The sequence below is a fragment of the Pan paniscus genome, chromosome 8 (genome assembly GCF_029289425.2).
Source record: "Pan paniscus chromosome 8, NHGRI_mPanPan1-v2.0_pri, whole genome shotgun sequence".
Taxonomy (NCBI): Eukaryota; Metazoa; Chordata; class Mammalia; order Primates; family Hominidae; genus Pan; species Pan paniscus.
Genome location: NC_073257.2, coordinates 113,180,553 through 113,194,992, shown reverse-complemented (window position 1 = coordinate 113,194,992; position 14,440 = coordinate 113,180,553). Strand labels below are relative to the sequence as shown.

General features: G+C 51.1%; 1 long non-coding RNA gene across 2 annotated transcripts in view; it reads left to right on the top strand.

Annotated features, from left to right (window-relative positions):
- Positions 1-13,485, top strand: part of LOC129393241 (uncharacterized) — a 37,824-nt gene extending 24,339 nt beyond the window's left edge. For both annotated transcript variants that reach the window (XR_008620021.2, XR_008620020.2), the window contains exons 2-3: positions 1,473-1,597; positions 2,764-13,485. This is a non-coding gene — a long non-coding RNA (uncharacterized LOC129393241). The remainder of the gene's footprint in view (positions 1-1,472; positions 1,598-2,763) is intronic.
- Positions 13,486-14,440: the final 955 nt, after the last annotated feature.

The following is a 14,440-nucleotide window of genomic DNA, read 5'->3' as shown; positions in this document are numbered from 1 at the left end:
TGAAATCCAAGACTCTTGCAAAGATCCTGATAACTGATTTCCGAATGATTCACTGGAGTTTTCTGTGCTCCTGTCCCTTTCCTTTTCATGATTATAAATAATGTCGATCATCACCAGCATCTTTTTGAAGCTGGGATGTCACCACGTTAGAGAATGAGTACCCAATCACATGGGGGTGGGCCAGGAGGCAGTAGAGGGCCCAACAAATAAGGTTTTGTCATCTTAGAGGTGAGGAGAAAGTCCAAGGACCTCTGTCTTGTCTTGGAGACATGAGTCTTTGAGGATGAAAGTGAACTGTCTCCAAGGGCAAGAGGTTTGTCTGGCAGCTCATTTATTCAGATTCCTCTGAGGTTCCTATTTTATGTCCCATTTGGGCTGTGTCAGTGCAGCTATGTTTGGGGACTGTGTATGTGTCCCTGATGCCTAGAGTGACCCAGCAAGAGGAATTGAGGTTTGACGGAGAATATACTGCTGTGGTAGAGGAAAGATGAGGCACCTGCCCCAGAACCACCCCCAACTCCCCTCATTGGCCAGAGAAGAGAGAAAAGAATATAGCCCCGTGCCCCTGGGACAGAGAAAGGCTAATCTGCTCAAAAGCTGGAGGCTGGATAAAATGACCCCTGCCTGGGATGGATGTCAAAGGAATGTCTCTGAGGAAATGTCATTCTACTCCCCCAGAGGGCCCTGGAGGTGGTTGGTAATCCACCCGTGCTCCCCCCACTCGAGTCCCCCCAACAACCCACTCCCCTGCAACACACGCACAGGTATGTGCACTTACACACACACGCATACACATAAATCTTAATTGTGTCCAGGGCTTTTTACAGCGTTAATTAATCATATTTAGGGCTGTTTCCAGCTGTTGCTGAGGGAAAGAAGGTCCCACACGCCTGTGACTTAGGGTAAATCCAATCAGACGGAGGAATTCTTTGATTCTGGAGAAGCCAAGCATGGGAAAGACACTGCTAATCCCAGAGCCTCTTCGACCCCTGCCTGCCACCTCCCCATTGCTGCCTTTGGAAACTGATCCAAGCTGAGGAAGGGGACGGGAGGGGGATGCAGAAGTGGGCACAGGGTTTTGCTGAGCTGAGCTGACTGCCTGGAGCCCTGCTTCAGATGAGAGGAGGGTTGATGGGAAGGAGGGGTTAGGGCTTCGTTGCTGACCAGGAGCTTCTGCCCCTGTACTTAGGCCATTTAGTGAGCTTGGGAGAGCCCCTGATTCCTGAATAGCTACTGGCTGGGCCCAAGAGTTATTACAGGAGGCTGGGCCTGGAATAGCAGACCAGTGGGTGGGCAGAACTGACCTAATTACAGCTCTGCACAGTCCGTGTGGTCTGAGAGGGAGCCTTGCCCAAGCCGTTCTTCTTGCCTGTGACTTCTCCCTAAGCCCCAGCGGCAACACTCTCAGCTCCCTCAGGCTCTCATGTGTGTCTCATGTGTCATCTGGGCCTGCTTTATCTCTCTCTTCCTAGGGCTCTGCAGCTGGATTTCTGACTCTTCTACTGATCTCTGAAATCCTGGGGCACCACCTCTCACCTTCATGGAGACAGATGAACCTTCAGACAGGGGTGTCTTCAGGGGAGGTGCAGCCCGGCAGGTGCTAATGACCTCTTCTTTGGTTTATGCCAGTGGCCCATTGGGTACTCATGTGGAGCAAACATGGGATGGAAGGGGAGAGAGCTGCTGCTGAGGATGGGGGCAGGAAGGGACTGTCTTGCTCCTTAGAGACCTACATGTGTGTGAGGTGGGGAAGGGGGTCCCAGGGTGGAAAGTGAGAGGGTAGAGGGCTATAAGGCCAAACAGGGACCAAGTAGTTGCTGCCCTATCCTCCCCTCTACAATGACTCCACCCCAGCATATCCCCTTGTCAAGGCTTTCTGGGTCCTGGCCTACCTGGGCCTAAATAATTGAGGAGCCCATTATAGCCTTGCTGTTTCCTCACTGTCAAGTGTAAACGCTGCACTGGTCGGGTGGGGAAATGGGGCTAATTTGAATTGATAATAGGAAACGCGGGGAAAAGTCATCTATGGTGAGTGAGGAGCGAGCGATCCCTGAGCAGATGCTAAATCTTGTATAATGAAAGAATCTGCCGATGTCAATTATGTACGAGCGTCTTCGCAGTGGTTGGAGGCGGTGGGCGGGTGAGGGAATGGAGGGCCGGGTGCATCCCATAAACCCAAACACCCATCAAAGGCTCATACATATGGAGCGGTGGAGATTACAGCATAAATTTGAATGTTATGAATGTGGATGAGGGACAGGCAGGAAGCCCACCTCGTAAGGGGGCTGTTTTCAGCGCACGTGTACAAGGGAGCTTTTGTCCTCTTGGTTCCTCAGCTGTGTTTCCTCCATGTCAGCTGTGCTCCCTCTGCAACCAGTTGTGTCTCAGGATGAGAAAGAAAGTCAGGATATGGGGGTGCTGGGACAGGGTAAGATCAGCTGTTCTTCTGGGGCTTGGATGTGAGTCCCTTGGGAGCTCTGGGCCCAAACTGCCCTTGACCCATTCAGAGTGCTGCCAGGATGTTTAGCTGGGCATGGTGGTGCACGCCTTTAGTCCCAGCTACTTGGGGGAGCTGAGGCAGGAGGATCGCTTAAGCCTAGGAGGTTGAGGCCGCAGTGAGCCAAGATCGTGCCACTGCACCCCATCCTGGGCAACAGAGTGAGACCCTGTCTCAAAAAAAGAGCGCTGCCAGGATGAGATCTAGAGATCAATGTGACCAAAGATCCAGGGGGATATCCTGAAATATCTCTGATGTGACCACAGCTTTCCCTCCCCACTGATGGAAGAGACGGGAAAGAGCAATGTAGACCATGATGCCAACCACAGATTGGGCAGGGAGATCCTGGAAGACAGCCTGGAGGAAGAGGTCAAAAACTGTGCTATAAAGGGGGCTAACAACTCAGAAGGACAATATCAGCAGCACATCTTTCCATTCCTAAGTACAAATCCTCATCACACATGGGATCGGGTGTTTGTGAGTATACACATGCATGCACACCCTGTAACAGGGCCCAGAGCCCTCCATCAGTTCCCAACCTGCAGCCTCTCCCTGAGCAGACTTTGTGATTTGTGGTGCAGGCCACCCAGGGACTTTAATCTTCACCGTGACAAATGCAATAAAAGGAACAATTTGGAGATCACAGCTAAGGAAGACACATTTACAAACCCTTCCCCAAAGGTTGGATGTGGCTGTCACCATGTGATTTGTGCTGGAGATGAAGCAGGGAGGGGGAGAGGGGGAGAGAGAGCTGGAGAAGGAGGGCTGGGGAAAAGGAAGCATCCCCAGCTCTCTCCTCCTCACCCTCTCTGCTGGATCACAGTGGAAGGGGCTAAGCTAGCAGAAGGATGACTGGACCCACCGGCAGCCACTGCCACCCTCCCCCATCATGACTAGGGAGCACAACTCAATTACCAGGAACACAGCCCAGAACCACAAAGCTGCAGAGATTCATCTCAGCAGTTCTGGGGCTCTATCTAGAGAAGGGATGGCAGGTGGGGGTGGAGGGGTAGGGTTTGGAGAAGAGTGAGAGAAAGGGAGAGGCAGAGTGGAAAAGACATTTTAATAGAAAGACAGTGACATCTCAAGTTGCAAAGGGAGCGCCCTAAGAAGCTATATTCCGAGACAGGAAAGGGGAGGGGAGATTTTCCAATCAGGGCTCCTCCATCAGGCCTATCTGGAGGGGTCCAAACATAGAGCAACAATGTGGGTGGAGGGGAAACTTAATCTAGGGACAAATCCATTGGGCAGGCAGATAAGCCTGGAGTTCCACAGGATGAGGTCAAACTGAGATCTTATAACTAAGCTAATAGATGACTTGAGATGGTGGGTGGTACAGTCAGGAACCTTCCTATCCCCTCTGAGTCTTCTTTTCTCTATCTATAAAATGAGTCCTAGGCCAGAAGATGTGTAAGGGTAGCTGCCTGCCTTGCATCTTGGACTCTCTGAGACCCAGATGTCTTGGAGTCAATGACAGGAGACTGGATAAGAGAGACCAGTAGTAATCCACCACTCCCTGACCCTGACTTTCTCGTGGCTTATAGTGGTTATTAACACATGGGCTCCTTTCTGTTGGGATCTCAGCTGTGCCCCCCAGGGTTCAGGTCTACAGCTCTCAGCCACTCCCATCCCAGTAAGAGTTCAGAAGGAACCCATTGGCCCTCTTTGGTCTCAAAAAAGCTGGTCACTCTTAGCTTCCTTTTTGATAAGATCATCCTCAAACCAAGGCCATTCTGTCCCTAGCTCCCTCTACCCGATGCACAGGAGATGTTCTCTCTGCTCCAGGATTTAACTTTGAAGCTTCTAGGTTGCTTTCAGTTTTTGAGCTTTGAAAAAATTAGATATTTGTTCCCTTGACCTGTGCCCTCCCACCCCATTCCCCACCTTCCATCTACCTGTGCCCCCCAACTCCTCACCACCCCACTTCCAACCAGGCTGAGGGACCACAGAAGTGCCATGTTGGCAGGGAGGGGAATGTTACTAGGCTATGAGGCACTGGTTTTTCATCGCACTCAAGGCCACACCTCAGAACTCCTCCACCTAGCTGCTGCCCCTATGCTAGCCTGGTCCCCAGCACAGGACCATCTCCTTGTGCACCTCCAGGGCCAGACCTGGTCCTCATATCCAGGAAGTAGGCCTGGTGAGTGACTAAATGGGGGTAGGAAAAGAAGACATTAGGAGTACGGGCCCTCACTGGAAACTCCCTAGGGATGATGGGGGTCAGATGCTAACAATGTCTAGTTGTCACAGTCATGGATCAGCATGGCCACAGGGCAGAGAGACGGGCCTCTCCAGGGTAGTGAATCTGGGCTGGATCATGGCCTCCAAGGGCGTGTAGGAGGTAGGGAGCTGGGGAGGTTGAGAAATGTAAGGAGGTGGGGAGTGGACAAAAGTATGTTTTCTAAGTTCTAGACACAAAGGAGAGAAGCCTCTACATAGGAATGAAGAGAGGAGCTTGGGAGGGACTAAATCAGGGCCGACTTTCCCAAGGCATCTCTCCTTGGGGCAGGGGCTAAAAGTGTAAAAACATTCAAACAAGGTGAGTCCCTAGATATGGGCTCCATGGTAGACAGTGAAGCAAGGGGAACTGAACTGCTAATGCTGGATGGGGCAATTCCCATGGTCCTCTGCTGCCTCCCTCTGGAGAGGGCATAAGGGTGAGCTCTGCTCTGCTGCCAGCCCCTCTGCAGGTCCTCCTGGCTTCTCTTCACTGCACCTCACCTCCATCTAGGTCCTCGATTTCTCCCCAGGTCCTCATACACTGTATTAGTCAGGGTTTTCCAGAGAAACAGACCAAGAAAGAGAGAAAGAGAGAAAGAAAGAAAGAGGAGGAAAGAAGAAGAAGAGAGAAAGAGAGATAGAGATAGAAAGAAAGAGTGAAAGAAAGAGGAGAAAGAAAAAAAGAAAAAGAAAGAAAGAAAAGAAGAAAGAAAGGGAGAAAGAAGCAGACAAGGAGAGAAGGCGAGAAAGAGAGGAAGAGAAAGAGAGAAAGAGAGAGATAGAGAGAAAAAGAAAGGAAAAGAAAGAAAGAAAGAAAGAAAAGGAAAGAAGAAAGAAGGAAGGAAGGAAGAAGGTAGATAAAGGGATTTATTATGAATGATTGAGTCACACAATTATGGAGGCCAAAAAGTCCCATGACGTGCTGACTGCAAGCTAGAGGCCCAGGAAAGTGAGTGGTATAGTTCCAGTCCAAGCCCAAAGGCCTGATAACTGTGGGGGCCGGGGAGGGGCTGGTGTATAAGTCCTGGTCCAAGTCTTCAGTCCCCAAAACCAGCAATGTCAAATCATAAGACAAGAGGAGATGGATGGCCTAGATCAAGCAGAAAGCAAATTCACCCTCCCTCTGCCTTTTTCTTCTATTCAGGCCATCAACAGATTGAATGATGCCCACCCACAGTGATGAGTGTGAGTCTTCCTCACTCAGCCTACTGATTCCAGAAACTCCCTCCACAGACACACCCAGAAATAATGTTTTCCCAGCTATCTGGGCATCCCTTAGCCCAGTCAAGTTGGCATATAAAGTTAAGTATTCCAGGCTAAGCGAGGTGGCTCACGCCTGTAATCCCAGCACTTTGGGAGGCCGAGGCAGGTGGATCACCTGAGGTCAGGAGTTTGAGACCAGCCTGGCCAACATGGTGAAACCCCATCTCTACTAAAAATACAGAAATTAGCTGAGTGTGGTGGTGCATGCCTGTAATCCCAGCTACTCAGGAGGCTGAGGCAGGAGAATCGCTTGAATCCAGGAGGCGGAGGTTGCAGTGAGCTGAGATAGTGCCATTGCGCTCCAGCCTGGGCGACAGAGCAAGACTCTGTCTCAAAACAAATAATAATAAACAAATAAAATAAGCATCCCAGACACCATCTTCACATCTGACAATGCCTCCTGATACCCCCTCTCCCACCACAGAGAAAGCACTAGATAAAAAATACACTATGAGACCGGTGTAGTGGCTTATGCCTGTAAGCTGAGTACTTTGGGAGGCTGAGGTGGGCAGATTGCTTGAGGCCACGAGTTCAAGACCAGCCAGATCAACATAGTGAGATCCTGTTTCTACAAAAAAAAAGAAAAAAATAGCCAAATGTGGTGGTGCATGCCTGTAGTTCTAGCTAGTCAAGAGGCTCAGGCAGAAGGATTGCTTGAGCACAGGAGGCAGAGGCTGCAGTGAGCTATGATCATGCTGCTGTACTGTAGACTCTAGCCTGGGTGACAGAGTGAGAACCTGTCTCAAAAAAAAAAAAAAAAAAAAAAAAAAAAGAGAAGACTAGCAGGTGGCAAAAGGGGCTCTATGACATCTTCTCTATTCTCTGTCTCTCTTCTTAGAGAAGGGACTTTGACTTGGCTTACTCATTTGCATCCCTGTCCCCAAGGATAGGCTGAGCTGGGACGGTAGGAGAGAGGAGTAGACCAAGAATTGGTTCATTCCTTGTGGCCTCTGCCTTTCCCTATATGACTTTACCCAAGGCCGAGACCAAGCCCAAAGCCAGATGGGAGTCTCTGTTGACTGAGTGCCCTCCCCTGCCAGAGGACCAATCCCAACTGAGCAATCCCTGACCCTCAGCTCTGTCTGCCTCTCACCAGGCTTAGTCTAGTGGTGAGGGGTTTGAGACCCCAGATGGTGGAGGTCGGGGAGGGGGGCTGTAAAAGAGGGTCAGAAATGGCCAGTGGGTCACATGGACTCTAAGAGCGACATTTCCCTCCCTAAGTCCTTAGACTTAGTCCAGCAGACTGGACGTTGATGGGAAAACAACAAAAAAGTCAAGGAGAAAGCCATTCTGGGTTCCCCCCTCCTTCATGTTCAAAACTGTTTGGCACATTCTTACACATGCACCCACAAACATGCATGCACGTGCACACAGACACACACACACACGCACACACAGAGCTGAGCTACATATGACACATCGTGGAGTGGGGACCAGTGTGGTGGGCTTGAGGGGAAGAGCAGAGCAGGAGGCTGTAATAGTCAGCTGAGGGCACAGGTGCAAAGCAAGGGGCACTTTGTAGGGAGCGGTAAGGTGAGTACACATGGCGGGCTGGAGGTCCAGAGAAAATAGAGAGGGAGATGAATTGAAGCAGACGGTCAGCCAGAGGCTGAGGAGAGGGTGCCTCTAAAGGGAAGGATCTGGCCTATGAGCAGTGCTAGCAGAATTCCATGGTGACTGGGCACCCAGGCATTGGGTAAACCAGTGCACCCTGTTCTGAGTAAGAGGTGAGCCATTCAGGCCTCCAAAGGCACCCCCAGAAGGAAGCCAGAGGCCAGGAGTGCTCCAGGTCTCATTCTTCTTCCCCTCTGCTGTTAAGTGGATGGGGTAGGTGGGAGTTGGGCTGCTGATCCCAATTTCCCCTCTCCCTCGAAAGCCTGGACTCACCCACTCTCTCCAAATTCAATTGTCCTTGATGAGATCCACTCTCCCACACTGAGCTTCCCTACCCCCTCCCAAAAGGGGCCAGGGAGACTAAAACAGGTTCTCTCTGTTTCGCTCTATTGTTTTTCTTCTTTTCCCCCACCATGTTCCAGGACCCAGGACACGCTCTGCCTTGCTCTAAATCCTAAACTGGACAAGCTTAGGGTAGGAAGAGTCAGCGGCGACTCTGGCTTCCTACCCATTTTCTTATTTGCGTGAGCCTGGCCTTTCAACCTGTTGTGAGGAGGTAGGATGTCAGGACAGTGGGGGTGGGAGACTGAGTATTTTGACCTTGTGAGGCCTGCCCCTGTCTTTACCCATTCCCTGCCAGCCCTCAGTGCCCTTTGAAGGTTTATAGTCATATAAATCGCAGAGTCCCATGCCAGGCTTGGAATTTGCAACTATAAATAGGCAGGAGGTAAACAAGGTGGCAGATGCAGGGGCTTGGGACAAGACGGAAAATCTGCCCCTCTTTGCCTGGGCAGGGGCCAAGGCACATCCATGGAAAGGGATATCTTCCCTCCCTTCTCACCTCTCCTCCCCTGCCTGCTGCCTGCTGGCTGCCTGTGCTCTGGGCTTCTAGTCTTTTCCCTCTAGGCATTTATCCTCCAAGGCAGCTTTCTGCTCCAACTCTCCCTGGCCACCTGCCCTGTTTCATCTTGCCCTGAGTCAAAACAGGGCGGAGGGATTGCCTCCATTAGGCTCTGTGCCCCTCGGCCTCCCTCCAGCTGCTTCACACTTTATCCCGTGCTCTTCTAGTGAAGTCTTAAGGAGGTGCCGCTTCTGCCAACCACCAGCCTCCACCACTAGGGGCGCCCTGATCCCTTCTCCATCCAGCCAAGGTGATGCTAACATTTCTCAAGCAGGAAACCGTATTAGGAAACTCTGGGGAAACAAAGCAAAGACCCTCACCTCCCACTCATTCCCTTCTAAAGCACAGAACGTGAGAGTGCACAGATTTTCTGTTGCTTAGGTTGATGGACACCTGCCTGGCCACTTGGAGTTTCTACCCATGATCTCTGGGCTGTATGAGCCAGATTCTGAGCAAAGAGTCTGAGTTTGAAACAATTTAGGTAGCATGCTTTCTAGATCCATCCCTGCCTTCTCTCTGCCCCAGGGCCGGGCTGATTTTATGCTCTGTTTTGTCCTGGCCCTGGCAGGTTCCCAGCCACCAACAGTCCTCTGATGAATGTCAGGCCCCGCTGGCCCTGCAATTACCTCTGTTCATCCCTCTTGTAAGAATCTGGATCTTCAGCCCTGAAATTCCTTCTTTCATCCTAAACCTGGGCTCTCCAATCACACTCACCCATCGGTTTAGAATCACAGAAACTAGAACGGAAAGAAATCTTATTTTTTCTCATTTTACAGATGAGGAACCTGAAGCCCAGAGTGGTGAAGTGACTTTCACCTCAGTCACACAGCTCAGATTGGCTTTGTTGCTAAAGTTGGAAACACTCCTCTGCCAAGCTTGGCTTCTCCACCTAGACCTTAACTTCCCAGCTCCTGCTGGCTTCCTTGGCCCCCCAGAAGCAGAGTAGCCACCTTTCAAAGGTTCATTCTCCTTTGCACCCTACATCTACCTGGCCTCTACATGGGGAGAGAGAAAGGACAGATTCCAAATCTCAAGAAATGGTTGAATTATATGTGGCTCTGTTTTCCAGTACCTTCAACCCCCCATTTCCCTGAGTCCTCTCTGATGGCTTATCGGGCAGATGTTCCTGGAGGAATGACTTCCCAGAAGCCCATCTTCATAAAGCCTTGAGGAGCATCCTTCCCGCTGTGGGAAGCCACTTCCCTGGCTGCTCCTTTATTTTTCTAACGAATGTCAATTTCCTAAATTGGATGGCAAGGTGAGACCAAGTGCGGTTCCTTGAATGGTGTCACTTATTCCCTGGGTTTGCAATGCTCAAGGGAGCACATGTGCATGCACACACATGTATATGCATGCACTCATGTTCTCATCGCCATCCTGTTCAAGGGGTCTGTCTTTTTTTTTTTTTTTTTGAGTCAGAGTCTTGCTCTGTTGCCCAGGATGGAGTGCAGTGACACGATCTTGGCTTACTGCAAGCTCCGCCTCCCAGGTTCACGCCATTCTCCTGCCTCAGCCTCCTGAGTAGCTGGGACTACAGGCACCTGCCCGTTAAATTTTTATATTTTTAGTAGAGACGGGGTTTCACCGTGTTAGCCAGGATGGTCTTGATCTCCTGACCTCGTGATCTGCCCATCTCGGCCTCCCAAAGTGCTGGGATTACAGGTGTGAGCCACCGTGCCCAGCCAAGGGGTCTGTCTTAATCTATTTCTGCAGCCATAACAAAATACCTGACACTGGGTAATTTATAAATAAAAGAAATTCAGGCCAGGCATGGTGACTCATGCTTGTAATCCCAGTACTTTGGGAGGCCAAGGTGGGAGGATTGCTTGAGCCCAGGAATTTGAGGCCAGTCTGAGCAACATGGTGAAGCCCCATCTCTACAAAAAATACAAAAAAATTAGCTGGGTGTAGTAGCAGGTGCCTGTAGTCCCAGCTGCTTGGGAGGCTGAGGTGGAAGTATCGATTGAGGCCAGGAGGTGGAGGGTGCAGTGAATTGAGACTACGCCGCCGCACTCCAGCCTGGGTTACAGAGTGAGACTCTGTAATAATAATAATAATAGTAATAATAGGAATTTGTTCTTCACAGTTCTGGAGGTGGAAAGTCCAAGATCAAGGGGCCAGGAGATTTGGTGTCGGGTAAAGGATATCTCTCTGCTTCATAGTTGGCACCTCTTGCTGCATTCTCACACGGCAGAAGGGGGAAAAGTGGCAAACAACTCCCTCAAGCCCTTTTATAAGGGCACTAATATTGTTTGTGAGGGCACGACCTAAGCATCTCCTAAAGGCCCCACCTCTTAATGCTATTGCGTTGGGGATTCAGTTTCAATATGAATTTTGGAGGGAAACAAACACCACAGCAGGGTCTTAAGCTAGGAGCAAGACCAGAATCTCTGCATCCATGTTTCAAATGAGTCACAAGGAAAGGAAGACAAATACAGGAGTTGATTTGGGAGACAGATAGTGAGGACATGAGTTCCTGTGGTTCACTGAGGGCAAAGGGAAGGAGGTGGCACAGGTAACTAAGGTAGGTGGGAGTGTTCTGGCTCCCTGATGGGTGGAAAGGGGCTCCCTTTCCACTGGGCTGTCAGGATGAATGAAATTTGTAGGTGAGAGGGAAGATGCTGATGGCAGTCAGACAGGGAGAGTTCTGAGAGGGAGTCCAGTTACCGCAGAATACTCCCATCCTACAGCTGGACTGGAGTTCCCAGTGTGCCATCTGGGAGTGCCTGGGATGTGTGTGGGGCAGCTGGAGGGATGGCCATCATCTATCCAGCACCTGTCCTGCCCCCAAAGCGGATGATGTAACAGTATAACAATGTGGAAGAGGACAAGGGGGGTTTTGTAATGTTTCTCTGGGGGAGGAACAGTCCAGCTTTCAGCGATATGGCTGGGATAAGGCAGCTGTTGTCTGTGCTGTGAGCTCAGAAGAAGCCCCTATCCCTTCAGTGAGCAGTCTGAGCCTGGGTCCGCTCATCTTCATTCCAGTCCTTTAATCATGGGATGGCTCATGACTCTCCTTCCAAGGAACAGAAATGATTTGCGCTGCACCTGTCAGCCACATAGACTCTAATCAGAGATCAAACAGGGCACAGAAAAGACCCTGCCCAGGAATGAAATGTAGACCTTCCTATGGCGTAGGGGACATTCAGGCCCTGGAAGAATCTTTTTTTTTTTTTTTCCTTTTGAGATGGAGTTTCGCTCCGTCTTGTGCCCAAGCTGGACTGCAATGGCACGATCTCAGCTCACTGCAACCTCTGCCTCCCAGGTTCAAGCGATTCTCCTGCCTCAACCTCCTGAGTAGCTGGGATTACAGGTGTGCACCACCATGCCTGGCTAATTTGTTGTATTTTTAGTAGAAATGGGGTTTCACCATGTAAGCCAGGCTCGTCTCGAACCCCTGATGTCAGGTGATCCACTCTCCTCGGCCTCCCAAAGTGCTGGGATTACAGGCGTAAGCCACCATGCCCGGCCAAAAAAATCTTTATCCTAGGTCCCCAGGCATTGCCTCCTCCCGCTCCACACCCACATCCCATCTCCCTGGTCTTCTGATGCCCCTCATTTGCCCAAGTGCCTTCAATTTAGGCCTCCCGCAAAGGTCCTCTTCCCACTTTCTATCTGGTCTCTCTGGAGGGCCTCACCTTGGTCTTCAATGATCCTTCATCTTGGCCCTCCAGAGAATCTCACCAGGATTCCTTGCAAACACCTTGGATGTGATCTTGCCTATAGATTCATTGTCCACCATTGTCCAAGTTCCCTAGATGCTTTGCTAACCAGGCTCAGAGAGCAGACTGGAGAGTTAGGTCCTTTATCGCCCCAATCCGACCACTTTCCCTTCTGCCTCTTCATTCAAGCTCCCCAGCTGGTCATGCCCTAGAAAAGCAATCTCAGCATCTGCTTTCTCACTCTCCCTTTCCTTATCCATAACCAGAAACCCTAGATGGGAGGCTGAGACAAGAAGATCGCTTGGGACCAGGAGTTCGAGTCCAGCCTGGGCAACATAGTGAGACCCTCATCTCTGGAAAAAAAAAAAAAAAAAAGGAAACCCCCAGTGTCATTCTCCAAACTATTAGACTGTTCTTGAAGGCAGCAGCCATAACTTACTCACTCCTGTGCCTCAAACTCAACACTTCAAAAGTTAAAGGTTCAATAAATATTTATTGAAAGAATCAGTCCTCGGCCGGGCACTGTGACTCATACCTGTAATCCCAGCACTTTGGGAGGCTGAGGCGGGCAGATCACCTGAGGTTGGGCGTTCCAGACCAGCCTGATCAACATGGAGAAACCCCGTCTCTACTAAAAATACCAAATTAACCAAATGTGGTGGCACATGCCTGTAATCCCAGCTACTCGGGAGGCTGAGGCAGGAGAATCACTTGAACCCGGGAGGCGGAGGTTGCAGTGAGCTGACACCATGCCATTGCACTCCAGCCTGAACAACAAGAGCGAAACTCTGTCTCAAAAAATAAAAAATAAAAAATAAAGAAAAAGAAAAAAAAGAAAGAAAAAGAATCAGTCCTCAAACTTCTCCAGTATATTTCCTTCTTTTCTCAGTATACTGTCCTGTCAAGTTCTCAACAACTACACTCTTTTATTCCCAAGGCAGCTTTTGAGGAGCTGTTTAGAAGCATTAACCTCTTTCAGTCCCAGATCATGAGGGGGAATGCGCTGATATCCAGGTCTGGGACCGGGAGCTGAGCACATGGCCCGCCTGCCTCGCCTGAGCCTGGAGGCCCCAGGCGGGATTGTCTGTCCTCACTCATCCTTGCCGCCAAGGCCTCCTCGCCTGTATTTATATACACTAAAGCCTCTGCTCGAATAAAACATCCATGTAAAATCCAATTTCCTCAGAATCTCTTTTGGAGCCTGGGCCTGAGATGGAGTAGGTAACCCCAGCGGTAACTGCCTGAACCACTCCTGCTGGCTGCAAAGGTGAGGCCCATTTTTCAATTATCTATCTGCTGTGACAGCAGCGGTCCAGCCACCGAGCCAAGGCAGGGGGAGGGGAGAGGCAGAGCTGGGGAGGAGGGAGAAAGAGGGCAAGGGCACGGTGGGGGAGAGGGGGAGGGAGAAACCTAGGGAGAGGAGGCACAGGGAGAGACCCTTGCGCCTGGCACCCAGTAGGTGCTCAAGAATTATTTGGAAAATGAGTGATCAAAGAGTGAATAGGGAGGGTGGGGGTGAGATCTCCTCCTCGGAGAGGGGGAGAGCTGGAGAGACACAGGGTGGGTGGAGACAGAGAGAGGGCGGGAGAGGTAGGGGGAGGGGAGGCGAGCGTGGATGGAGCCAACAAGAGGCTCCTGTGTCAATCCGTGGAAACGGGAGGCAGAGTGATGCGGTCACAGCTCCTGCCATCAATATCCTCTAATATAAATGTCAGTGATGCTATTTTCCGCGCAGTCATTTCGCACACTGCTGATTACATTAACGTATAATGGAGGGGCGCCGGCTCCACTGCTTTCTCCCCTAACCCTCCCCCCGGTGATGTGTCAATAGCCGCCTCCATGAACAAGTCAATTTTCTGCAGGCTTGGCAGCGGAATAAATCTGCCCGGCTATGGGGAGAGCTGGAGATATTTATATACCCGGCGCCTGCCTTCCGTGCGCGCGCGTGCGTGTGCGCGGCGGGCGCGGGCGCGGGCGCGGGCGGGAGCGGGGGTAGGGGGTGGTTCTGGGGCGCGCCGCCGAGCTGAATGATTTCCAGCCCCTACTCAATAAGAGGAGAATTTAGAGCGGTCCCTGAGCTGGGCTCCCAGAAACAGCCTTACACGTTTATTTTCCTTAGCTGAACAGGAAAGAGGAGAATTATATGTGGATTTATAGGACAGGCGCAGCTCAACCCAAATGCTCCCGCTCCAGGGGGCGGGGACGAGGGGGAGGGAGGTGGCAGGCCGGGCGCCGGCCGCTGGGACCCTCGCTCGTGCCTGCGTTGGTGGGGGCACACCCCCC